Genomic DNA, 21,589 nt, shown 5'->3' on the forward strand with positions numbered 1-21,589 from the left:
AATATTTTGATGAATGATGGTAAACCCACAGCAGATAGTGACCATTGACTCCCATAGTAGGAATAAAAAAAAGATGGAATTTTATAGGTTCAATGAAAATTCTTTCATAATTTACTCATCCTCGTGTTGTTTTAAACCTGTATGCATTAGTTTTTTTCTGATTAACACAAAAGAAAATATTTTGAGGAATGATGGTAAACCCACAGCAGATAGTGACCATTGACTCCCATAGTAGGAATAAAAAAATGAAGGAATTTTATATGTTAAATGAAAATTATTTCATAATTTACTCATCCTTGTGTTGTTTTAAACGTGTATCCATTAGTTTTTTTCTGATTAACACAAAAGAAAATATCTTGAGGAATGATGGTAAACCCACAGCAGATAGTTACCATTGACTCCCATAGTAGGAATAAAAAAATGATGGAATTTTATAGGTTCAATGAAAATTCTTTCATAATTTACTCATCCTTGTGTTGTTTTAAACCTGTATGCATTAGTTTTTTTCTGATTAACACAAAAGAAAATATTTTGAGGAATGATGGTAAACCCACAGCAGATAGTGACCATTGACTCCCATAGTAGGAATAAAAAAATGAAGGAATTTTATATGTTAAATGAAAATTATTTCATAATTTACTCATCCTTGTGTTGTTTTAAACGTGTATGCATTAGTTTTTTTCTGATTAACACAAAAGAAAATATTTTGAGGAATGATGGTAAACCCACAGCAGATAGTGACCATTGACTCTCATAGTAGGAATAAAAAAATGATGGAATTTTATAGGTTCAATGAAAATTCTTTCATAATTTACTCATCCTTGTGTTGTTTTAAACCTGTATGCATTAGTTTTTTTCTGATTAACACAAAATAAAATATTTTGGGGAATGATGGTAAACCCACAGCAGATAGTGACCATTGACTCCCATAGTAGGAATAAAAAAAGATGGAATTTTATATGTTAAATGAAAATTCTTTCATAATTTACTCATCCTCGTGTTGTTTTAAACCTGTATGCATTAGTTTTTTCTGATTAACACAAAAGAAAATATTTTGAGGAATGATGGTAAACCCACAGCAGATAGTGACCATTGACTCCCATAGTAGGAATAAAAAAATGATGGAATTTTATAGGTTCAATGAAAATTCTTTCATAATTTACTCATCCTTGTGTTGTTTTAAACCTGTATGCATTAGTTTTTTTCTGATTAACACAAAAGAAAATATTTTGAGGAATGATGGTAAACCCACAGCAGATAGTGACCATTGACTCCCATAGTAGGAATAAAAAAAAGATGGAATTTTATAGGTTCAATGAAAATTCTTTCATAATTTACTCATCCTCGTGTTGTTTTAAACCTGTATGCATTAGTTTTTTTCTGATTAACACAAAAGAAAATATTTTGAGGAATGATGGTAAACCCACAGCAGATAGTGACCATTGACTCCCATAGTAGGAATAAAAAAAAGATGGAATTTTATAGGTTCAATGAAAATTCTTTCATAATTTACTCATCCTCGTGTTGTTTTAAACCTGTATGCATTAGTTTTTTCTGATTAACACAAAAGAAAATATTTTGAGGAATGATGGTAAACCCACAGCAGGTAGTGACCATTGACTCCCATAGTAGGAAAAAAAATGAAGGAATTTTATATGTTAAATGAAAATTCTTTCATAATTTACTCATCCTTGTGTTGTTTTAAACCTGTATGCATTAGTTTTTTTCTGATTAACACAAAATAAAAAAAATTTTGAGGAATGATGGTAAACCCACAGCAGATAGTTACCATTGACTCCCATAGTAGGAATAAAAAAATGATGGAATTTTATAGGTTCAATGAAAATTCTTTCATAATTTACTCATCCTTGTGTTGTTTTAAACCTGTATGCATTAGTTTTTTCTGATTAACACAAAAGAAAATATTTTGAGGAATGATGGTAAACCCACAGCAGATAGTGACCATTGACTCCCATAGTAGGAATAAAAAAATGATGGAATTTTATAGGTTCAATGAAAATTCTTTCATAATTTACTCATCCTTGTGTTGTTTTAAACCTGTATGCATTAGTTTTTTTCTGATTAACACAAAAGAAAATATTTTGAGGAATGATGGTAAACCCACAGCAGATAGTGACCATTGACTCCCATAGTAGGAATAAAAAAAAGATGGAATTTTATAGGTTCAATGAAAACTCTTTCATAATTTACTCATCCTCGTGTTGTTTTAAACCTGTATGCATTAGTTTTTTTCTGATTAACACAAAAGAAAATATTTTGAGGAATGATGGTAAACCCACAGCAGATAGTGACCATTGACTCCCATAGTAGGAATAAAAAAATGAAGGAATTTTATATGTTAAATGAAAATTATTTCATAATTTACTCATCCTTGTGTTGTTTTAAACGTGTATCCATTAGTTTTTTTCTGAATAACACAAAAGAAAATATTTTGAGGAATGATGGTAAACCCACAGCAGATAGTTACCATTGACTCCCATAGTAGGAATAAAAAAATGATGGAATTTTATAGGTTCAATGAAAATTCTTTCATAATTTACTCATCCTTGTGTTGTTTTAAACCTGTATGCATTAGTTTTTTCTGATTAACACAAAAGAAAATATTTTGAGGAATGATGGTAAACCCACAGCAGATAGTGACCATTGACTCCCATAGTAGGAATAAAAAAATGAAGGAATTTTATATGTTAAATGAAAATTATTTCATAATTTACTCATCCTTGTGTTCTTTTAAACGTGTATCCATTAGTTTTTTTCTGATTAACACAAAAGAAAATATTTTGAGGAATGATGGTAAACCCACAGCAGATAGTTACCATTGACTCCCATAGTAGGAATAAAAAAATGATGGAATTTTATAGGTTCAATGAAAATTCTTTCATAATTTACTCATCCTTGTGTTGTTTTAAACCTGTATGCATTAGTTTTTTTCTGATTAACACAAAAGAAAATATTTTGAGGAATGATGGTAAACCCACAGCAGATAGTGACCATTGACTCCCATAGTAGGAATAAAAAAAAGATGGAATTTTATAGGTTCAATGAAAATTCTTTCATAATTTACTCATCCTCGTGTTGTTTTAAACCTGTATGCATTAGTTTTTTTCTGATTAACACAAAAGAAAATATTTTGAGGAATGATGGTAAACCCACAGCAGATAGTGACCATTGACTCCCATAGTAGGAATAAAAAAAAGATGGAATTTTATAGGTTCAATGAAAATTCTTTCATAATTTACTCATCCTCGTGTTGTTTTAAACCTGTATGCATTAGTTTTTTCTGATTAACACAAAATAAAATATTTTGAGGAATGATGGTAAACCCACAGCAGATAGTGACCATTGACTCCCATAGTAGGAATAAAAAAAGATGGAATTTTATAGGTTCAATGAAAATTCTTTCATAATTTACTCATCCTCGTGTTGTTTTAAACCTGTATGCATTAGTTTTTTTCTGATTAACACAAAAGAAAATATTTTGAGGAATGATGGTAAACCCACAGCAGATAGTGACCATTGACTCCCATAGTAGGAATAAAAAAAAGATGGAATTTTATAGGTTCAATAAAATTCTTTCATAATTTACTCATCCTCGTGTTGTTTTAAACCTGTATGCATTAGTTTTTTCTGATTAACACAAAAGAAAATATTTTGAGGAATGATGGTAAACCCACAGCAGATAGTGACCATTGACTCCCATAGTAGGAATAAAAAAATGATGGAATTTTATAGGTTCAATGAAAATTCTTTCATAATTTACTCATCCTTGTGTTGTTTTAAACCTGTATGCATTAGTTTTTTTCTGATTAACACAAAATAAAATATTTTGAGGAATGATGGTAAACCCACAGCAGATAGTGACCATTGACTCCCATAGTAGGAATAAAAAATGATGGAATTTTATAGGTTCAATGAAAATTCTTTCATAATTTACTCATCCTTGTGTTTTTTTAAACCTGTATGCATTAGTTTTTTTCTGATTAACACAAAAGAAAATATTTTGAGGAATGATGGTAAACCCACAGCAGATAGTTACCATTGACTCCCATAGTAGGAATAAAAAAATGATGGAATTTTATAGGTTCAAGAAAAATTATTTCATAATTTACTCATCCTTGTGTTGTTTTAAGCCTGTATGCATTAGTTTTTTTCTGATTAACACAAAAGAAAATATTTTGAGGAATGATGGTAAACCCACAGCAGATAGTGACCATTGACTCCCATAGTAGGAATAAAAAAATGATGGAATTTTATGGGTTCAATGAAAAAACTTTCATAATTTACTCATTCTTGTGTTGTATTAAACCTGTATGCATTAGTATTTTCTGATTAACACAAAAGAAAATATTTTGAGGAATGATGGTAAACCCACAGCAGATAGTGACCATTGACTCCCATAGTAGGAATAAAAAAATGATGGAATTTTATAGGTTCAAGAAAAATTATTTCATAATTTACTCATTCTTGTGTTGTTTTAAGCCTGTATGCATTAGTTTTTTTCTGATTAACACAAAAGAAAATATTTTGAGGAATGATGGTAAACCCACAGCAGATAGTGACCATTGACTCCCATAGTAGGAATAAAAAAATGATGGAATTTTATAGGTTCAATGAAAAAACTTTCATAATTTACTCATCCTTGTGTTGTTTTAAACCTGTATGCATTAGTTTTTTTCTGATTAACACAAAAGAAAATATTTTGAGGAATGATGGTAAACCCACAGCAGATAGTTACCATTGACTCCCATAGTAGGAATAAAAAAATGATGGAATTTTATAGGTTCAATGAAAATTCTTTCATAATTTACTCATCCTTGTGTTGTATTAAACCTGTATGCATTAGTTTTTTCTGATTAACACAAAAGAAAATATTTTGAGGAATGATGGTAAACCCACAGCAGATAGTGACCATTGACTCCCATAGTAGGAATAAAAAAATGATGGAATTTTATAGGTTCAATGAAAATTCTTTCATAATTTACTCATCCTCGTGTTGTTTTAAACCTGTATGCATTAGTTTTTTTCTGATTAACACAAAAGAAAATATTTTGAGGAATGATGGTAAACCCACAGCAGATAGTGACCATTGACTCCCATAGTAGGAATAAAAAAAGATGGAATTTTATAGGTTCAATGAAAATTCTTTCATAATTTACTCATCCTTGTGTTGTTTTAAACCTGTATGCATTAGTTTTTTTCTGATTAACACAATAGAAAATATTTTGAGGAATGATGGTAAACCCACAGCAGATAGTTACCATTGACTCCCATAGTAGGAATAAAAAAATGATGGAATTTTATAGGTTCAAGAAAAATTATTTCATAATTTACTCATCCTTGTGTTGTTTTAAGCCTGTATGCATTAGTTTTTTTCTGATTAACACAAAAGAAAATATTTTGAGGAATGATGGTAAACCCACAGCAGATAGTGACCATTGACTCCCATAGTAGGAATAAAAAAATGATGGAATTTTATGGGTTCAATGAAAAAACTTTCATAATTTACTCATTCTTGTGTTGTATTAAACCTGTATGCATTAGTTTTTTCTGATTAACACAAAAGAAAATATTTTGAGGAATGATGGTAAACCCACAGCAGATAGTGACCATTGACTCCCATAGTAGGAATAAAAAAATGATGGAATTTTATAGGTTCAAGAAAAATTATTTCATAATTTACTCATTCTTGTGTTGTTTTAAGCCTGTATGCATTAGTTTTTTTCTGATTAACACAAAAGAAAATATTTTGAGGAATGATGGTAAACCCACAGCAGATAGTGACCATTGACTCCCATAGTAGGAATAAAAAAATGATGGAATTTTATAGGTTCAATGAAAAAACTTTTTATAATTTACTCATCCTTGTGTTGTTTTAAACCTGTATGCATTAGTTTTTTTCTGATTAACACAAAAGAAAATATTTTGAGGAATGATGGTAAACCCACAGCAGATAGTTACCATTGACTCCCATAGTAGGAATAAAAAAATGATGGAATTTTATAGGTTCAATGAAAATTCTTTCATAATTTACTCATCCTTGTGTTGTATTAAACCTGTATGCATTAGTTTTTTCTGATTAACACAAAAGAAAATATTTTGAGGAATGATGGTAAACCCACAGCAGATAGTGACCATTGACTCCCATAGTAGGAATAAAAAAATGATGGAATTTTATATGTTAAATGAAAATTATTTCATAATTTACTCATCCTTGTGTTCTTTTAAACGTGTATCCATTAGTTTTTTTCTGATTAACACAAAAGAAAATATTTTGAGGAATGATGGTAAACCCACAGCAGATAGTTACCATTGACTCCCATAGTAGGAATAAAAAAATGATGGAATTTTATAGGTTCAATGAAAATTCTTTCATAATTTACTCATCCTTGTGTTGTTTTAAACCTGTATGCATTAGTTTTTTTCTGATTAACACAAAAGAAAATATTTTGAGGAATGATGGTAAACCCACAGCAGATAGTGACCATTGACTCCCATAGTAGGAATAAAAAAAAGATGGAATTTTATAGGTTCAATGAAAATTCTTTCATAATTTACTCATCCTCGTGTTGTTTTAAACCTGTATGCATTAGTTTTTTTCTGATTAACACAAAAGAAAATATTTTGAGGAATGATGGTAAACCCACAGCAGATAGTGACCATTGACTCCCATAGTAGGAATAAAAAAAAGATGGAATTTTATAGGTTCAATGAAAATTCTTTCATAATTTACTCATCCTCGTGTTGTTTTAAACCTGTATGCATTAGTTTTTTCTGATTAACACAAAATAAAATATTTTGAGGAATGATGGTAAACCCACAGCAGATAGTGACCATTGACTCCCATAGTAGGAATAAAAAAAGATGGAATTTTATATGTTAAATGAAAATTCTTTCATAATTTACTCATCCTCGTGTTGTTTTAAACCTGTATGCATTAGTTTTTTCTGATTAACACAAAAGAAAATATTTTGAGGAATGATGGTAAACCCACAGCAGATAGTGACCATTGACTCCCATAGTAGGAATAAAAAAAGATGGAATTTTATAGGTTCAATGAAAATTCTTTCATAATTTACTCATCCTCGTGTTGTTTTAAACCTGTATGCATTAGTTTTTTTCTGATTAACACAAAAGAAAATATTTTGAAGAATGATGGTAAACCCACAGCAGATAGTGACCATTGACTCCCATAGTAGGAATAAAAAAAAGATGGAATTTTATAGGTTCAATAAAATTCTTTCATAATTTACTCATCCTCGTGTTGTTTTAAACCTGTATGCATTAGTTTTTTCTGATTAACACAAAAGAAAATATTTTGAGGAATGATGGTAAACCCACAGCAGATAGTGACCATTGACTCCCATAGTAGGAATAAAAAAATGATGGAATTTTATAGGTTCAATGAAAATTCTTTCATAATTTACTCATCCTTGTGTTGTTTTAAACCTGTATGCATTAGTTTTTTTCTGATTAACACAAAATAAAATATTTTGAGGAATGATGGTAAACCCACAGCAGATAGTGACCATTGACTCCCATAGTAGGAATAAAAAATGATGGAATTTTATAGGTTCAATGAAAATTCTTTCATAATTTACTCATCCTTGTGTTTTTTTAAACCTGTATGCATTAGTTTTTTTCTGATTAACACAAAAGAAAATATTTTGAGGAATGATGGTAAACCCACAGCAGATAGTTACCATTGACTCCCATAGTAGGAATAAAAAAATGATGGAATTTTATAGGTTCAAGAAAAATTATTTCATAATTTACTCATCCTTGTGTTGTTTTAAGCCTGTATGCATTAGTTTTTTTCTGATTAACACAAAAGAAAATATTTTGAGGAATGATGGTAAACCCACAGCAGATAGTGACCATTGACTCCCATAGTAGGAATAAAAAAATGATGGAATTTTATGGGTTCAATGAAAAAACTTTCATAATTTACTCATTCTTGTGTTGTATTAAACCTGTATGCATTAGTTTTTTCTGATTAACACAAAAGAAAATATTTTGAGGAATGATGGTAAACCCACAGCAGATAGTGACCATTGACTCCCATAGTAGGAATAAAAAAATGATGGAATTTTATAGGTTCAAGAAAAATTATTTCATAATTTACTCATTCTTGTGTTGTTTTAAGCCTGTATGCATTAGTTTTTTTCTGATTAACACAAAAGAAAATATTTTGAGGAATGATGGTAAACCCACAGCAGATAGTGACCATTGACTCCCATAGTAGGAATAAAAAAATGATGGAATTTTATAGGTTCAATGAAAAAACTTTCATAATTTACTCATCCTTGTGTTGTTTTAAACCTGTATGCATTAGTTTTTTTCTGATTAACACAAAAGAAAATATTTTGAGGAATGATGGTAAACCCACAGCAGATAGTTACCATTGACTCCCATAGTAGGAATAAAAAAATGATGGAATTTTATAGGTTCAATGAAAATTCTTTCATAATTTACTCATCCTTGTGTTGTATTAAACCTGTATGCATTAGTTTTTTCTGATTAACACAAAAGAAAATATTTTGAGGAATGATGGTAAACCCACAGCAGATAGTGACCATTGACTCCCATAGTAGGAATAAAAAAATGATGGAATTTTATAGGTTCAATGAAAATTCTTTCATAATTTACTCATCCTCGTGTTGTTTTAAACCTGTATGCATTAGTTTTTTTCTGATTAACACAAAAGAAAATATTTTGAGGAATGATGGTAAACCCACAGCAGATAGTGACCATTGACTCCCATAGTAGGAATAAAAAAAGATGGAATTTTATAGGTTCAATGAAAATTCTTTCATAATTTACTCATCCTTGTGTTGTTTTAAACCTGTATGCATTAGTTTTTTTCTGATTAACACAATAGAAAATATTTTAAGGAATGATGGTAAACCCACAGCAGATAGTTACCATTGACTCCCATAGTAGGAATAAAAAAATGATGGAATTTTATAGGTTCAAGAAAAATTATTTCATAATTTACTCATCCTTGTGTTGTTTTAAGCCTGTATGCATTAGTTTTTTTCTGATTAACACAAAAGAAAATATTTTGAGGAATGATGGTAAACCCACAGCAGATAGTGACCATTGACTCCCATAGTAGGAATAAAAAAATGATGGAATTTTATGGGTTCAATGAAAAAACTTTCATAATTTACTCATTCTTGTGTTGTATTAAACCTGTATGCATTAGTTTTTTCTGATTAACACAAAAGAAAATATTTTGAGGAATGATGGTAAACCCACAGCAGATAGTGACCATTGACTCCCATAGTAGGAATAAAAAAATGATGGAATTTTATAGGTTCAAGAAAAATTATTTCATAATTTACTCATTCTTGTGTTGTTTTAAGCCTGTATGCATTAGTTTTTTTCTGATTAACACAAAAGAAAATATTTTGAAGAATGATGGTAAACCCACAGCAGATAGTGACCATTGACTCCCATAGTAGGAATAAAAAAATGATGGAATTTTATAGGTTCAATGAAAAAACTTTCATAATTTACTCATCCTTGTGTTGTTTTAAACCTGTATGCATTAGTTTTTTTCTGATTAACACAAAAGAAAATATTTTGAGGAATGATGGTAAACCCACAGCAGATAGTTACCATTGACTCCCATAGTAGGAATAAAAAAATGATGGAATTTTATAGGTTCAATGAAAATTCTTTCATAATTTACTCATCCTTGTGTTGTATTAAACCTGTATGCATTAGTTTTTTCTGATTAACACAAAAGAAAATATTTTGAGGAATGATGGTAAACCCACAGCAGATAGTGACCATTGACTCCCATAGTAGGAATAAAAAAATGATGGAATTTTATAGGTTCAATGAAAATTCTTTCATAATTTACTCATCCTCGTGTTGTTTTAAACCTGTATGCATTAGTTTTTTTCTGATTAACACAAAAGAAAATATTTTGAGGAATGATGGTAAACCCACAGCAGATAGTGACCATTGACTCCCATAGTAGGAATAAAAAAAGATGGAATTTTATAGGTTCAATGAAAATTCTTTCATAATTTACTCATCCTCGTGTTGTTTTAAACCTGTATGCATTAGTTTTTTCTGATTAACACAAAAGAAAATATTTTGAGGAATGATGGTAAACCCACAGCAGATAGTGACCATTGACTCCCATAGTAGGAAAAAAAAAAGATGGAATTTTATAGGTTCAATGAAAATTCTTTCATAATTTACTCATCCTTGTGTTGTATTAAACCTGTATGCATTAGTTTTTTCTGATTAACACAAAAGAAAATATTTTGAGGAATGATGGTAAACCCACAGCAGATAGTGACCATTGACTCCCATAGTAGGAATAAAAAAATGATGGAATTTTATAGGTTCAATGAAAATTCTTTCATAATTTACTCATCCTCGTGTTGTTTTAAACCTGTATGCATTAGTTTTTTTCTGATTAACACAAAAGAAAATATTTTGAGGAATGATGGTAAACCCACAGCAGATAGTGACCATTGACTCCCATAGTAGGAATAAAAAAAGATGGAATTTTATAGGTTCAATGAAAATTCTTTCATAATTTACTCATCCTTGTGTTGTTTTAAACCTGTATGCATTAGTTTTTTTCTGATTAACACAATAGAAAATATTTTGAGGAATGATGGTAAACCCACAGCAGATAGTTACCATTGACTCCCATAGTAGGAATAAAAAAATGATGGAATTTTATAGGTTCAAGAAAAATTATTTCATAATTTACTCATCCTTGTGTTGTTTTAAGCCTGTATGCATTAGTTTTTTTCTGATTAACACAAAAGAAAATATTTTGAGGAATGATGGTAAACCCACAGCAGATAGTGACCATTGACTCCCATAGTAGGAATAAAAAAATGATGGAATTTTATGGGTTCAATGAAAAAACTTTCATAATTTACTCATTCTTGTGTTGTATTAAACCTGTATGCATTAGTTTTTTCTGATTAACACAAAAGAAAATATTTTGAGGAATGATGGTAAACCCACAGCAGATAGTGACCATTGACTCCCATAGTAGGAATAAAAAAATGATGGAATTTTATAGGTTCAAGAAAAATTATTTCATAATTTACTCATTCTTGTGTTGTTTTAAGCCTGTATGCATTAGTTTTTTTCTGATTAACACAAAAGAAAATATTTTGAGGAATGATGGTAAACCCACAGCAGATAGTGACCATTGACTCCCATAGTAGGAATAAAAAAATGATGGAATTTTATAGGTTCAATGAAAAAACTTTCATAATTTACTCATCCTTGTGTTGTTTTAAACCTGTATGCATTAGTTTTTTTCTGATTAACACAAAAGAAAATATTTTGAGGAATGATGGTAAACCCACAGCAGATAGTTACCATTGACTCCCATAGTAGGAATAAAAAATGATGGAATTTTATAGGTTCAATGAAAATTCTTTCATAATTTACTCATCCTTGTGTTGTATTAAACCTGTATGCATTAGTTTTTTCTGATTAACACAAAAGAAAATATTTTGAGGAATGATGGTAAACCCACAGCAGATAGTGACCATTGACTCCCATAGTAGGAATAAAAAAATGATGGAATTTTATAGGTTCAATGAAAATTCTTTCATAATTTACTCATCCTCGTGTTGTTTTAAACCTGTATGCATTAGTTTTTTTCTGATTAACACAAAAGAAAATATTTTGAGGAATGATGGTAAACCCACAGCAGATAGTGACCATTGACTCCCATAGTAGGAATAAAAAAAGATGGAATTTTATAGGTTCAATGAAAATTATTTCATAATTTACTCATCCTCGTGTTGTTTTAAACCTGTATGCATTAGTTTTTTCTGATTAACACAAAAGAAAATATTTTGAGGAATGATGGTAAACCCACAGCAGATAGTGACCATTGACTCCCATAGTAGGAATAAAAAAATGAAGGAATTTTATATGTTAAATGAAAATTCTTTCATAATTTACTCATCCTTGTGTTCTTTTAAACGTGTATCCATTAGTTTTTTTCTGATTAACACAAAAGAAAATATTTTGAGGAATGATGGTAAACCCACAGCAGATAGTTACCATTGACTCCCATAGTAGGAATAAAAAAATGATGGAATTTTATAGGTTCAATGAAAATTCTTTCATAATTTACTCATCCTTGTGTTGTTTTAAACCTGTATGCATTAGTTTTTTTCTGATTAACACAAAAGAAAATATTTTGAGGAATGATGGTAAACCCACAGCAGATAGTGACCATTGACTCCCATAGTAGGAATAAAAAAAAGATGGAATTTTATAGGTTCAATGAAAATTCTTTCATAATTTACTCATCCTCGTGTTGTTTTAAACCTGTATGCATTAGTTTTTTTCTGATTAACACAAAAGAAAATATTTTGAGGAATGATGGTAAACCCACAGCAGATAGTGACCATTGACTCCCATAGTAGGAATAAAAAAAAGATGGAATTTTATAGGTTCAATGAAAATTCTTTCATAATTTACTCATCCTCGTGTTGTTTTAAACCTGTATGCATTAGTTTTTTCTGATTAACACAAAATAAAATATTTTGAGGAATGATGGTAAACCCACAGCAGATAGTGACCATTGACTCCCATAGTAGGAATAAAAAAAGATGGAATTTTATAGGTTCAATGAAAATTCTTTCATAATTTACTCATCCTCGTGTTGTTTTAAACCTGTATGCATTAGTTTTTTTCTGATTAACACAAAAGAAAATATTTTGAGGAATGATGGTAAACCCACAGCAGATAGTGACCATTGACTCCCATAGTAGGAATAAAAAAAATATGGAATTTTATAGGTTCAATAAAATTCTTTCATAATTTACTCATCCTCGTGTTGTTTTAAACCTGTATGCATTAGTTTTTTCTGATTAACACAAAAGAAAATATTTTGAGGAATGATGGTAAACCCACAGCAGATAGTGACCATTGACTCCCATAGTAGGAATAAAAAAATGATGGAATTTTATAGGTTCAATGAAAATTCTTTCATAATTTACTCATCCTTGTGTTGTTTTAAACCTGTATGCATTAGTTTTTTTCTGATTAACACAAAATAAAATATTTTGAGGAATGATGGTAAACCCACAGCAGATAGTGACCATTGACTCCCATAGTAGGAATAAAAAATGATGGAATTTTATAGGTTCAATGAAAATTCTTTCATAATTTACTCATCCTTGTGTTTTTTTAAACCTGTATGCATTAGTTTTTTTCTGATTAACACAAAAGAAAATATTTTGAGGAATGATGGTAAACCCACAGCAGATAGTTACCATTGACTCCCATAGTAGGAATAAAAAAATGATGGAATTTTATAGGTTCAAGAAAAATTATTTCATAATTTACTCATCCTTGTGTTGTTTTAAGCCTGTATGCATTAGTTTTTTTCTGATTAACACAAAAGAAAATATTTTGAGGAATGATGGTAAACCCACAGCAGATAGTGACCATTGACTCCCATAGTAGGAATAAAAAAATGATGGAATTTTATGGGTTCAATGAAAAAACTTTCATAATTTACTCATTCTTGTGTTGTATTAAACCTGTATGCATTAGTTTTTTCTGATTAACACAAAAGAAAATATTTTGAGGAATGATGGTAAACCCACAGCAGATAGTGACCATTGACTCCCATAGTAGGAATAAAAAAATGATGGAATTTTATAGGTTCAAGAAAAATTATTTCATAATTTACTCATTCTTGTGTTGTTTTAAGCCTGTATGCATTAGTTTTTTTCTGATTAACACAAAATAAAATATTTTGAGGAATGATGGTAAACCCACAGCAGATAGTGACCATTGACTCCCATAGTAGGAATAAAAAAAGATGGAATTTTATAGGTTCAATGAAAATTCTTTCATAATTTACTCATCCTCGTGTTGTTTTAAACCTGTATGCATTAGTTTTTTTCTGATTAACACAAAATAAAATATTTTGAGGAATGATGGTAAACCCACAGCAGATAGTGACCATTGACTCCCATAGTAGGAATAAAAAAAAGATGGAATTTTATAGGTTCAATAAAATTCTTTCATAATTTACTCATCCTCGTGTTGTTTTAAACCTGTATGCATTAGTTTTTTCTGATTAACACAAAAGAAAATATTTTGAGGAATGATGGTAAACCCACAGCAGATAGTGACCATTGACTCCCATAGTAGGAATAAAAAAATGATGGAATTTTATAGGTTCAATGAAAATTCTTTCATAATTTACTCATCCTTGTGTTGTTTTAAACCTGTATGCATTAGTTTTTTTCTGATTAACACAAAATAAAATATTTTGAGGAATGATGGTAAACCCACAGCAGATAGTGACCATTGACTCCCATAGTAGGAATAAAAAATGATGGAATTTTATAGGTTCAATGAAAATTCTTTCATAATTTACTCATCCTTGTGTTTTTTTAAACCTGTATGCATTAGTTTTTTTCTGATTAACACAAAAGAAAATATTTTGAGGAATGATGGTAAACCCACAGCAGATAGTTACCATTGACTCCCATAGTAGGAATAAAAAAATGATGGAATTTTATAGGTTCAAGAAAAATTATTTCATAATTTACTCATCCTTGTGTTGTTTTAAGCCTGTATGCATTAGTTTTTTTCTGATTAACACAAAAGAAAATATTTTGAGGAATGATGGTAAACCCACAGCAGATAGTGACCATTGACTCCCATAGTAGGAATAAAAAAATGATGGAATTTTATGGGTTCAATGAAAAAACTTTCATAATTTACTCATTCTTGTGTTGTATTAAACCTGTATGCATTAGTTTTTTCTGATTAACACAAAAGAAAATATTTTGAGGAATGATGGTAAACCCACAGCAGATAGTGACCATTGACTCCCATAGTAGGAATAAAAAAATGATGGAATTTTATAGGTTCAAGAAAAATTATTTCATAATTTACTCATTCTTGTGTTGTTTTAAGCCTGTATGCATTAGTTTTTTTCTGATTAACACAAAAGAAAATATTTTGAGGAATGATGGTAAACCCACAGCAGATAGTGACCATTGACTCCCATAGTAGGAATAAAAAAATGATGGAATTTTATAGGTTCAATGAAAAAACTTTCATAATTTACTCATCCTTGTGTTGTTTTAAACCTGTATGCATTAGTTTTTTTCTGATTAACACAAAAGAAAATATTTTGAGGAATGATGGTAAACCCACAGCAGATAGTTACCATTGACTCCCATAGTAGGAATAAAAAAATGATGGAATTTTATAGGTTCAATGAAAATTCTTTCATAATTTACTCATCCTTGTGTTGTATTAAACCTGTATGCATTAGTTTTTTCTGATTAACACAAAAGAAAATATTTTGAGGAATGATGGTAAACCCACAGCAGATAGTGACCATTGACTCCCATAGTAGGAATAAAAAAATGATGGAATTTTATAGGTTCAATGAAAATTCTTTCATAATTTACTCATCCTCGTGTTGTTTTAAACCTGTATGCATTAGTTTTTTTCTGATTAACACAAAAGAAAATATTTTGAGGAATGATGGTAAACCCACAGCAGATAGTGACCATTGACTCCCATAGTAGGAATAAAAAAAGATGGAATTTTATAGGTTCAATGAAAATTCTTTCATAATTTACTCATCCTTGTGTTGTTTTAAACCTGTATGCATTAGTTTTTTTCTGATTAACACAATAGAAAATATTTTGAGGAATGATGGTAAACCCACAGCAGATAGTTACCATTGACTCCCATAGTAGGAATAAAAAAATGATGGAATTTTATAGGTTCAAGAAAAATTATTTCATAATTTACTCATCCTTGTGTTGTTTTAAGCCTGTATGCATTAGTTTTTTTCTGATTAACACAAAAGAAAATATTTTGAGGAATGATGGTAAACCCACAGCAGATAGTGACCATTGACTCCCATAGTAGGAATAAAAAAATGATGGAATTTTATGGGTTCAATGAAAAAACTTTCATAATTTACTCATTCTTGTGTTGTATTAAACCTGTATGCATTAGTTTTTTCTGATTAACACAAAAGAAAATATTTTGAGGAATGATGGTAAACCCACAGCAGATAGTGACCATTGACTCCCATAGTAGGAATAAAAAAATGATGGAATTTTATAGGTTCAAGAAAAATTATTTCATAATTTACTCATTCTTGTGTTGTTTTAAGCCTGTATGCATTAGTTTTTTTCTGATTAACACAAAAGAAAATATTTTGAGGAATGATGGTAAACCCACAGCAGATAGTGACCATTGACTCCCATAGTAGGAATAAAAAAATGATGGAATTTTATAGGTTCAATGAAAAAACTTTTTATAATTTACTCATCCTCGTGTTGTTTTAAACCTGTATGCATTAGTTTTTTTCTGATTAACACAAAAGAAAATATTTTGAGGAATGATGGTAAACCCACAGCAGATAGTGACCATTGACTCCCATAGTAGGAATAAAAAAAAGATGGAATTTTATAGGTTCAATGAAAATTCTTTCATAATTTACTCATCCTCGTGTTGTTTTAAACCTGTATGCATTAGTTTTTTCTGATTAACACAAAATAAAATATTTTGAGGAATGATGGTAAACCCACAGCAGATAGTGACCATTGACTCCCATAGTAGGAATAAAAAAAGATGGAATTTTATATGTTAAATGAAAATTCTTTCATAATTTACTCATCCTCGTGTTGTTTTAAACCTGTATGCATTAGTTTTTTCTGATTAACACAAAAGAAAATATTTTGAGGAATGATGGTAAACCCACAGCAGATAGTGACCATTGACTCCCATAGTAGGAATAAAAAAAGATGGAATTTTATAGGTTCAATGAAAATTCTTTCATAATTTACTCATCCTCGTGTTGTTTTAAACCTGTATGCATTAGTTTTTTTCTGATTAACACAAAAGAAAATATTTTGAAGAATGATGGTAAACCCACAGCAGATAGTGACCATTGACTCCCATAGTAGGAATAAAAAAAAGATGGAATTTTATAGGTTCAATAAAATTCTTTCATAATTTACTCATCCTCGTGTTGTTTTAAACCTGTATGCATTAGTTTTTTCTGATTAACACAAAAGAAAATATTTTGAGGAATGATGGTAAACCCACAGCAGATAGTGACCATTGACTCCCATAGTAGGAATAAAAAAATGATGGAATTTTATAGGTTCAATGAAAATTCTTTCATAATTTACTCATCCTTGTGTTGTTTTAAACCTGTATGCATTAGTTTTTTTCTGATTAACACAAAATAAAATATTTTGAGGAATGATGGTAAACCCACAGCAGATAGTGACCATTGACTCCCATAGTAGGAATAAAAAATGATGGAATTTTATAGGTTCAATGAAAATTCTTTCATAATTTACTCATCCTTGTGTTTTTTTAAACCTGTATGCATTAGTTTTTTTCTGATTAACACAAAAGAAAATATTTTGAGGAATGATGGTAAACCCACAGCAGATAGTGACCATTGACTCCCATAGTAGGAATAAAAAAATGATGGAATTTTATGGGTTCAATGAAAAAACTTTCATAATTTACTCATTCTTGTGTTGTATTAAACCTGTATGCATTAGTTTTTTCTGATTAACACAAAAGAAAATATTTTGAGGAATGATGGTAAACCCACAGCAGATAGTGACCATTGACTCCCATAGTAGGAATAAAAAATGATGGAATTTTATAGGTTCAAGAAAAATTATTTCATAATTTACTCATTCTTGTGTTGTTTTAAGCCTGTATGCATTAGTTTTTTTCTGATTAACACAAAAGAAAATATTTTGAGGAATGATGGTAAACCCACAGCAGATAGTGACCATTGACTCCCATAGTAGGAATAAAAAAATGATGGAATTTTATAGGTTCAATGAAAAAACTTTCATAATTTACTCATCCTTGTGTTGTTTTAAACCTGTATGCATTAGTTTTTTTCTGATTAACACAAAAGAAAATATTTTGAGGAATGATGGTAAACCCACAGCAGATAGTTACCATTGACTCCCATAGTAGGAATAAAAAAATGATGGAATTTTATAGGTTCAATGAAAATTCTTTCATAATTTACTCATCCTTGTGTTGTATTAAACCTGTATGCATTAGTTTTTTCTGATTAACACAAAAGAAAATATTTTGAGGAATGATGGTAAACCCACAGCAGATAGTGACCATTGACTCCCATAGTAGGAATAAAAAAATGATGGAATTTTATAGGTTCAATGAAAATTCTTTCATAATTTACTCATCCTCGTGTTGTTTTAAACCTGTATGCATTAGTTTTTTTCTGATTAACACAAAAGAAAATATTTTGAGGAATGATGGTAAACCCACAGCAGATAGTGACCATTGACTCCCATAGTAGGAATAAAAAAATGATGGAATTTTATAGGTTCAATGAAAATTCTTTCATAATTTACTCATCCTTGTGTTGTTTTAAACCTGTATGCATTAGTTTTTTTCTGATTAACACAAAAGAAAATATTTTGAGGAATGATGGTAAACCCACAGCAGATAGTGACCATTGACTCCCATAGTAGGAATAAAAAAAAGATGGAATTTTATAGGTTCAATGAAAATTCTTTCATAATTTACTCATCCTCGTGTTGTTTTAAACCTGTATGCATTAGTTTTTTTCTGATTAACACAAAAGAAAATATTTTGAGGAATGATGGTAAACCCACAGCAGATAGTGACCATTGACTCCCATAGTAGGAATAAAAAAAAGATGGAATTTTATAGGTTCAATGAAAATTCTTTCATAATTTACTCATCCTCGTGTTGTTTTAAACCTGTATGCATTAGTTTTTTCTGATTAACACAAAATAAAATATTTTGAGGAATGATGGTAAACCCACAGCAGATAGTGACCATTGACTCCCATAGTAGGAATAAAAAAAGATGGAATTTTATAGGTTCAATGAAAATTCTTTCATAATTTACTCATCCTCGTGTTGTTTTAAACCTGTATGCATTAGTTTTTTTCTGATTAACACAAAAGAAAATATTTTGAGGAATGATGGTAAACCCACAGCAGATAGTGACCATTGACTCCCATAGTAGGAATAAAAAAAATATGGAATTTTATAGGTTCAATAAAATTCTTTCATAATTTACTCATCCTCGTGTTGTTTTAAACCTGTATGCATTAGTTTTTTCTGATTAACACAAAAGAAAATATTTTGAGGAATGATGGTAAACCCACAGCAGATAGTGACCATTGACTCCCATAGTAGGAATAAAAAAATGATGGAATTTTATAGGTTCAATGAAAATTCTTTCATAATTTACTCATCCTTGTGTTGTTTTAAACCTGTATGCATTAGTTTTTTTCTGATTAACACAAAATAAAATATTTTGAGGAATGATGGTAAACCCACAGCAGATAGTGACCATTGACTCCCATAGTAGGAATAAAAAATGATGGAATTTTATAGGTTCAATGAAAATTCTTTCATAATTTACTCATCCTTGTGTTTTTTTAAACCTGTATGCATTAGTTTTTTTCTGATTAACACAAAAGAAAATATTTTGAGGAATGATGGTAAACCCACAGCAGATAGTTACCATTGACTCCCATAGTAGGAATAAAAAAATGATGGAATTTTATAGGTTCAAGAAAAATTATTTCATAATTTACTCATCCTTGTGTTGTTTTAAGCCTGTATGCATTAGTTTTTTTCTGATTAACACAAAAGAAAATATTTTGAGGAATGATGGTAAACCCACAGCAGATAGTGACCATTGACTCCCATAGTAGGAATAAAAAAATGATGGAATTTTATGGGTTCAATGAAAAAACTTTCATAATTTACTCATTCTTGTGTTGTATTAAACCTGTATGCATTAGTTTTTTCTGATTAACACAAAAGAAAATATTTTGAGGAATGATGGTAAACCCACAGCAGATAGTGACCATTGACTCCCATAGTAGGAATAAAAAAATGATGGAATTTTATAGGTTCAAGAAAAATTATTTCATAATTTACTCATTCTTGTGTTGTTTTAAGCCTGTATGCATTAGTTTTTTTCTGATTAACACAAAATAAAATATTTTGAGGAATGATGGTAAACCCACAGCAGATAGTTACCATTGACTCCCATAGTAGGAATAAAAAAATGATGGAATTTTATAGGTTCAAGAAAAATTATTTCATAATTTACTCATCCTTGTGTTGTTTTAAGCCTGTATGCATTAGTTTTTTTCTGATTAACACAAAAGAAAATATTTTGAGGAATGATGGTAAACCCACAGCAGATAGTGACCATTGACTCCCATAGTAGGAATAAAAAAAGATGGAATTTTATAGGTTCAATGAAAATTCTTTCATAATTTACTCATCCTCGTGTTGTTTTAAACCTGTATGCATTAGTTTTTTTCTGATTAACACAAAATAAAATATTTTGAGGAATGATGGTAAACCCACAGCAGATAGTGACCATTGACTCCCATAGTAGGAATAAAAAAAAGATGGAATTTTATAGGTTCAATAAAATTCTTTCATAATTTACTCATCCTCGTGTTGTTTTAAACCTGTATGCATTAGTTTTTTCTGATTAACACAAAAGAAAATATTTTGAGGAATGATGGTAAACCCACAGCAGATAGTGACCATTGACTCCCATAGTAGGAATAAAAAAATGATGGAATTTTATAGGTTCAATGAAAATTCTTTCATAATTTACTCATCCTTGTGTTGTTTTAAACCTGTATGCATTAGTTTTTTTCTGATTAACACAAAATAAAATATTTTGAGGAATGATGGTAAACCCACAGCAGATAGTGACCATTGACTCCCATAGTAGGAATAAAAAATGATGGAATTTTATAGGTTCAATGAAAATTCTTTCATAATTTACTCATCCTTGTGTTTTTTTAAACCTGTATGCATTAGTTTTTTTCTGATTAACACAAAAGAAAATATTTTGAGGAATGATGGTAAACCCACAGCAGATAGTTACCATTGACTCCCATAGTAGGAATAAAAAAATGATGGAATTTTATAGGTTCAAGAAAAATTATTTCATAATTTACTCATCCTTGTGTTGTTTTAAGCCTGTATGCATTAGTTTTTTTCTGATTAACACAAAAGAAAATATTTTGAGGAATGATGGTAAACCCACAGCAGATAGTGACCATTGACTCCCATAGTAGGAATAAAAAAATGATGGAATTTTATGGGTTCAATGAAAAAACTTTCATAATTTACTCATTCTTGTGTTGTATTAAACCTGTATGCATTAGTTTTTTCTGATTAACACAAAAGAAAATATTTTGAGGAATGATGGTAAACCCACAGCAGATAGTGACCATTGACTCCCATAGTAGGAATAAAAAAATGATGGAATTTTATAGGTTCAAGAAAAATTATTTCATAATTTACTCATTCTTGTGTTGTTTTAAGCCTGTATGCATTAGTTTTTTTCTGATTAACACAAAAGAAAATATTTTGAGGAATGATGGTAAACCCACAGCAGATAGTGACCATTGACTCCCATAGTAGGAATAAAAAAATGATGGAATTTTATAGGTTCAATGAAAAAACTTTCATAATTTACTCATCCTTGTGTTGTTTTA

The sequence above is a fragment of the Paramisgurnus dabryanus genome, chromosome 18 (genome assembly GCF_030506205.2).
Source record: "Paramisgurnus dabryanus chromosome 18, PD_genome_1.1, whole genome shotgun sequence".
Taxonomy (NCBI): domain Eukaryota; kingdom Metazoa; phylum Chordata; class Actinopteri; order Cypriniformes; family Cobitidae; genus Paramisgurnus; species Paramisgurnus dabryanus.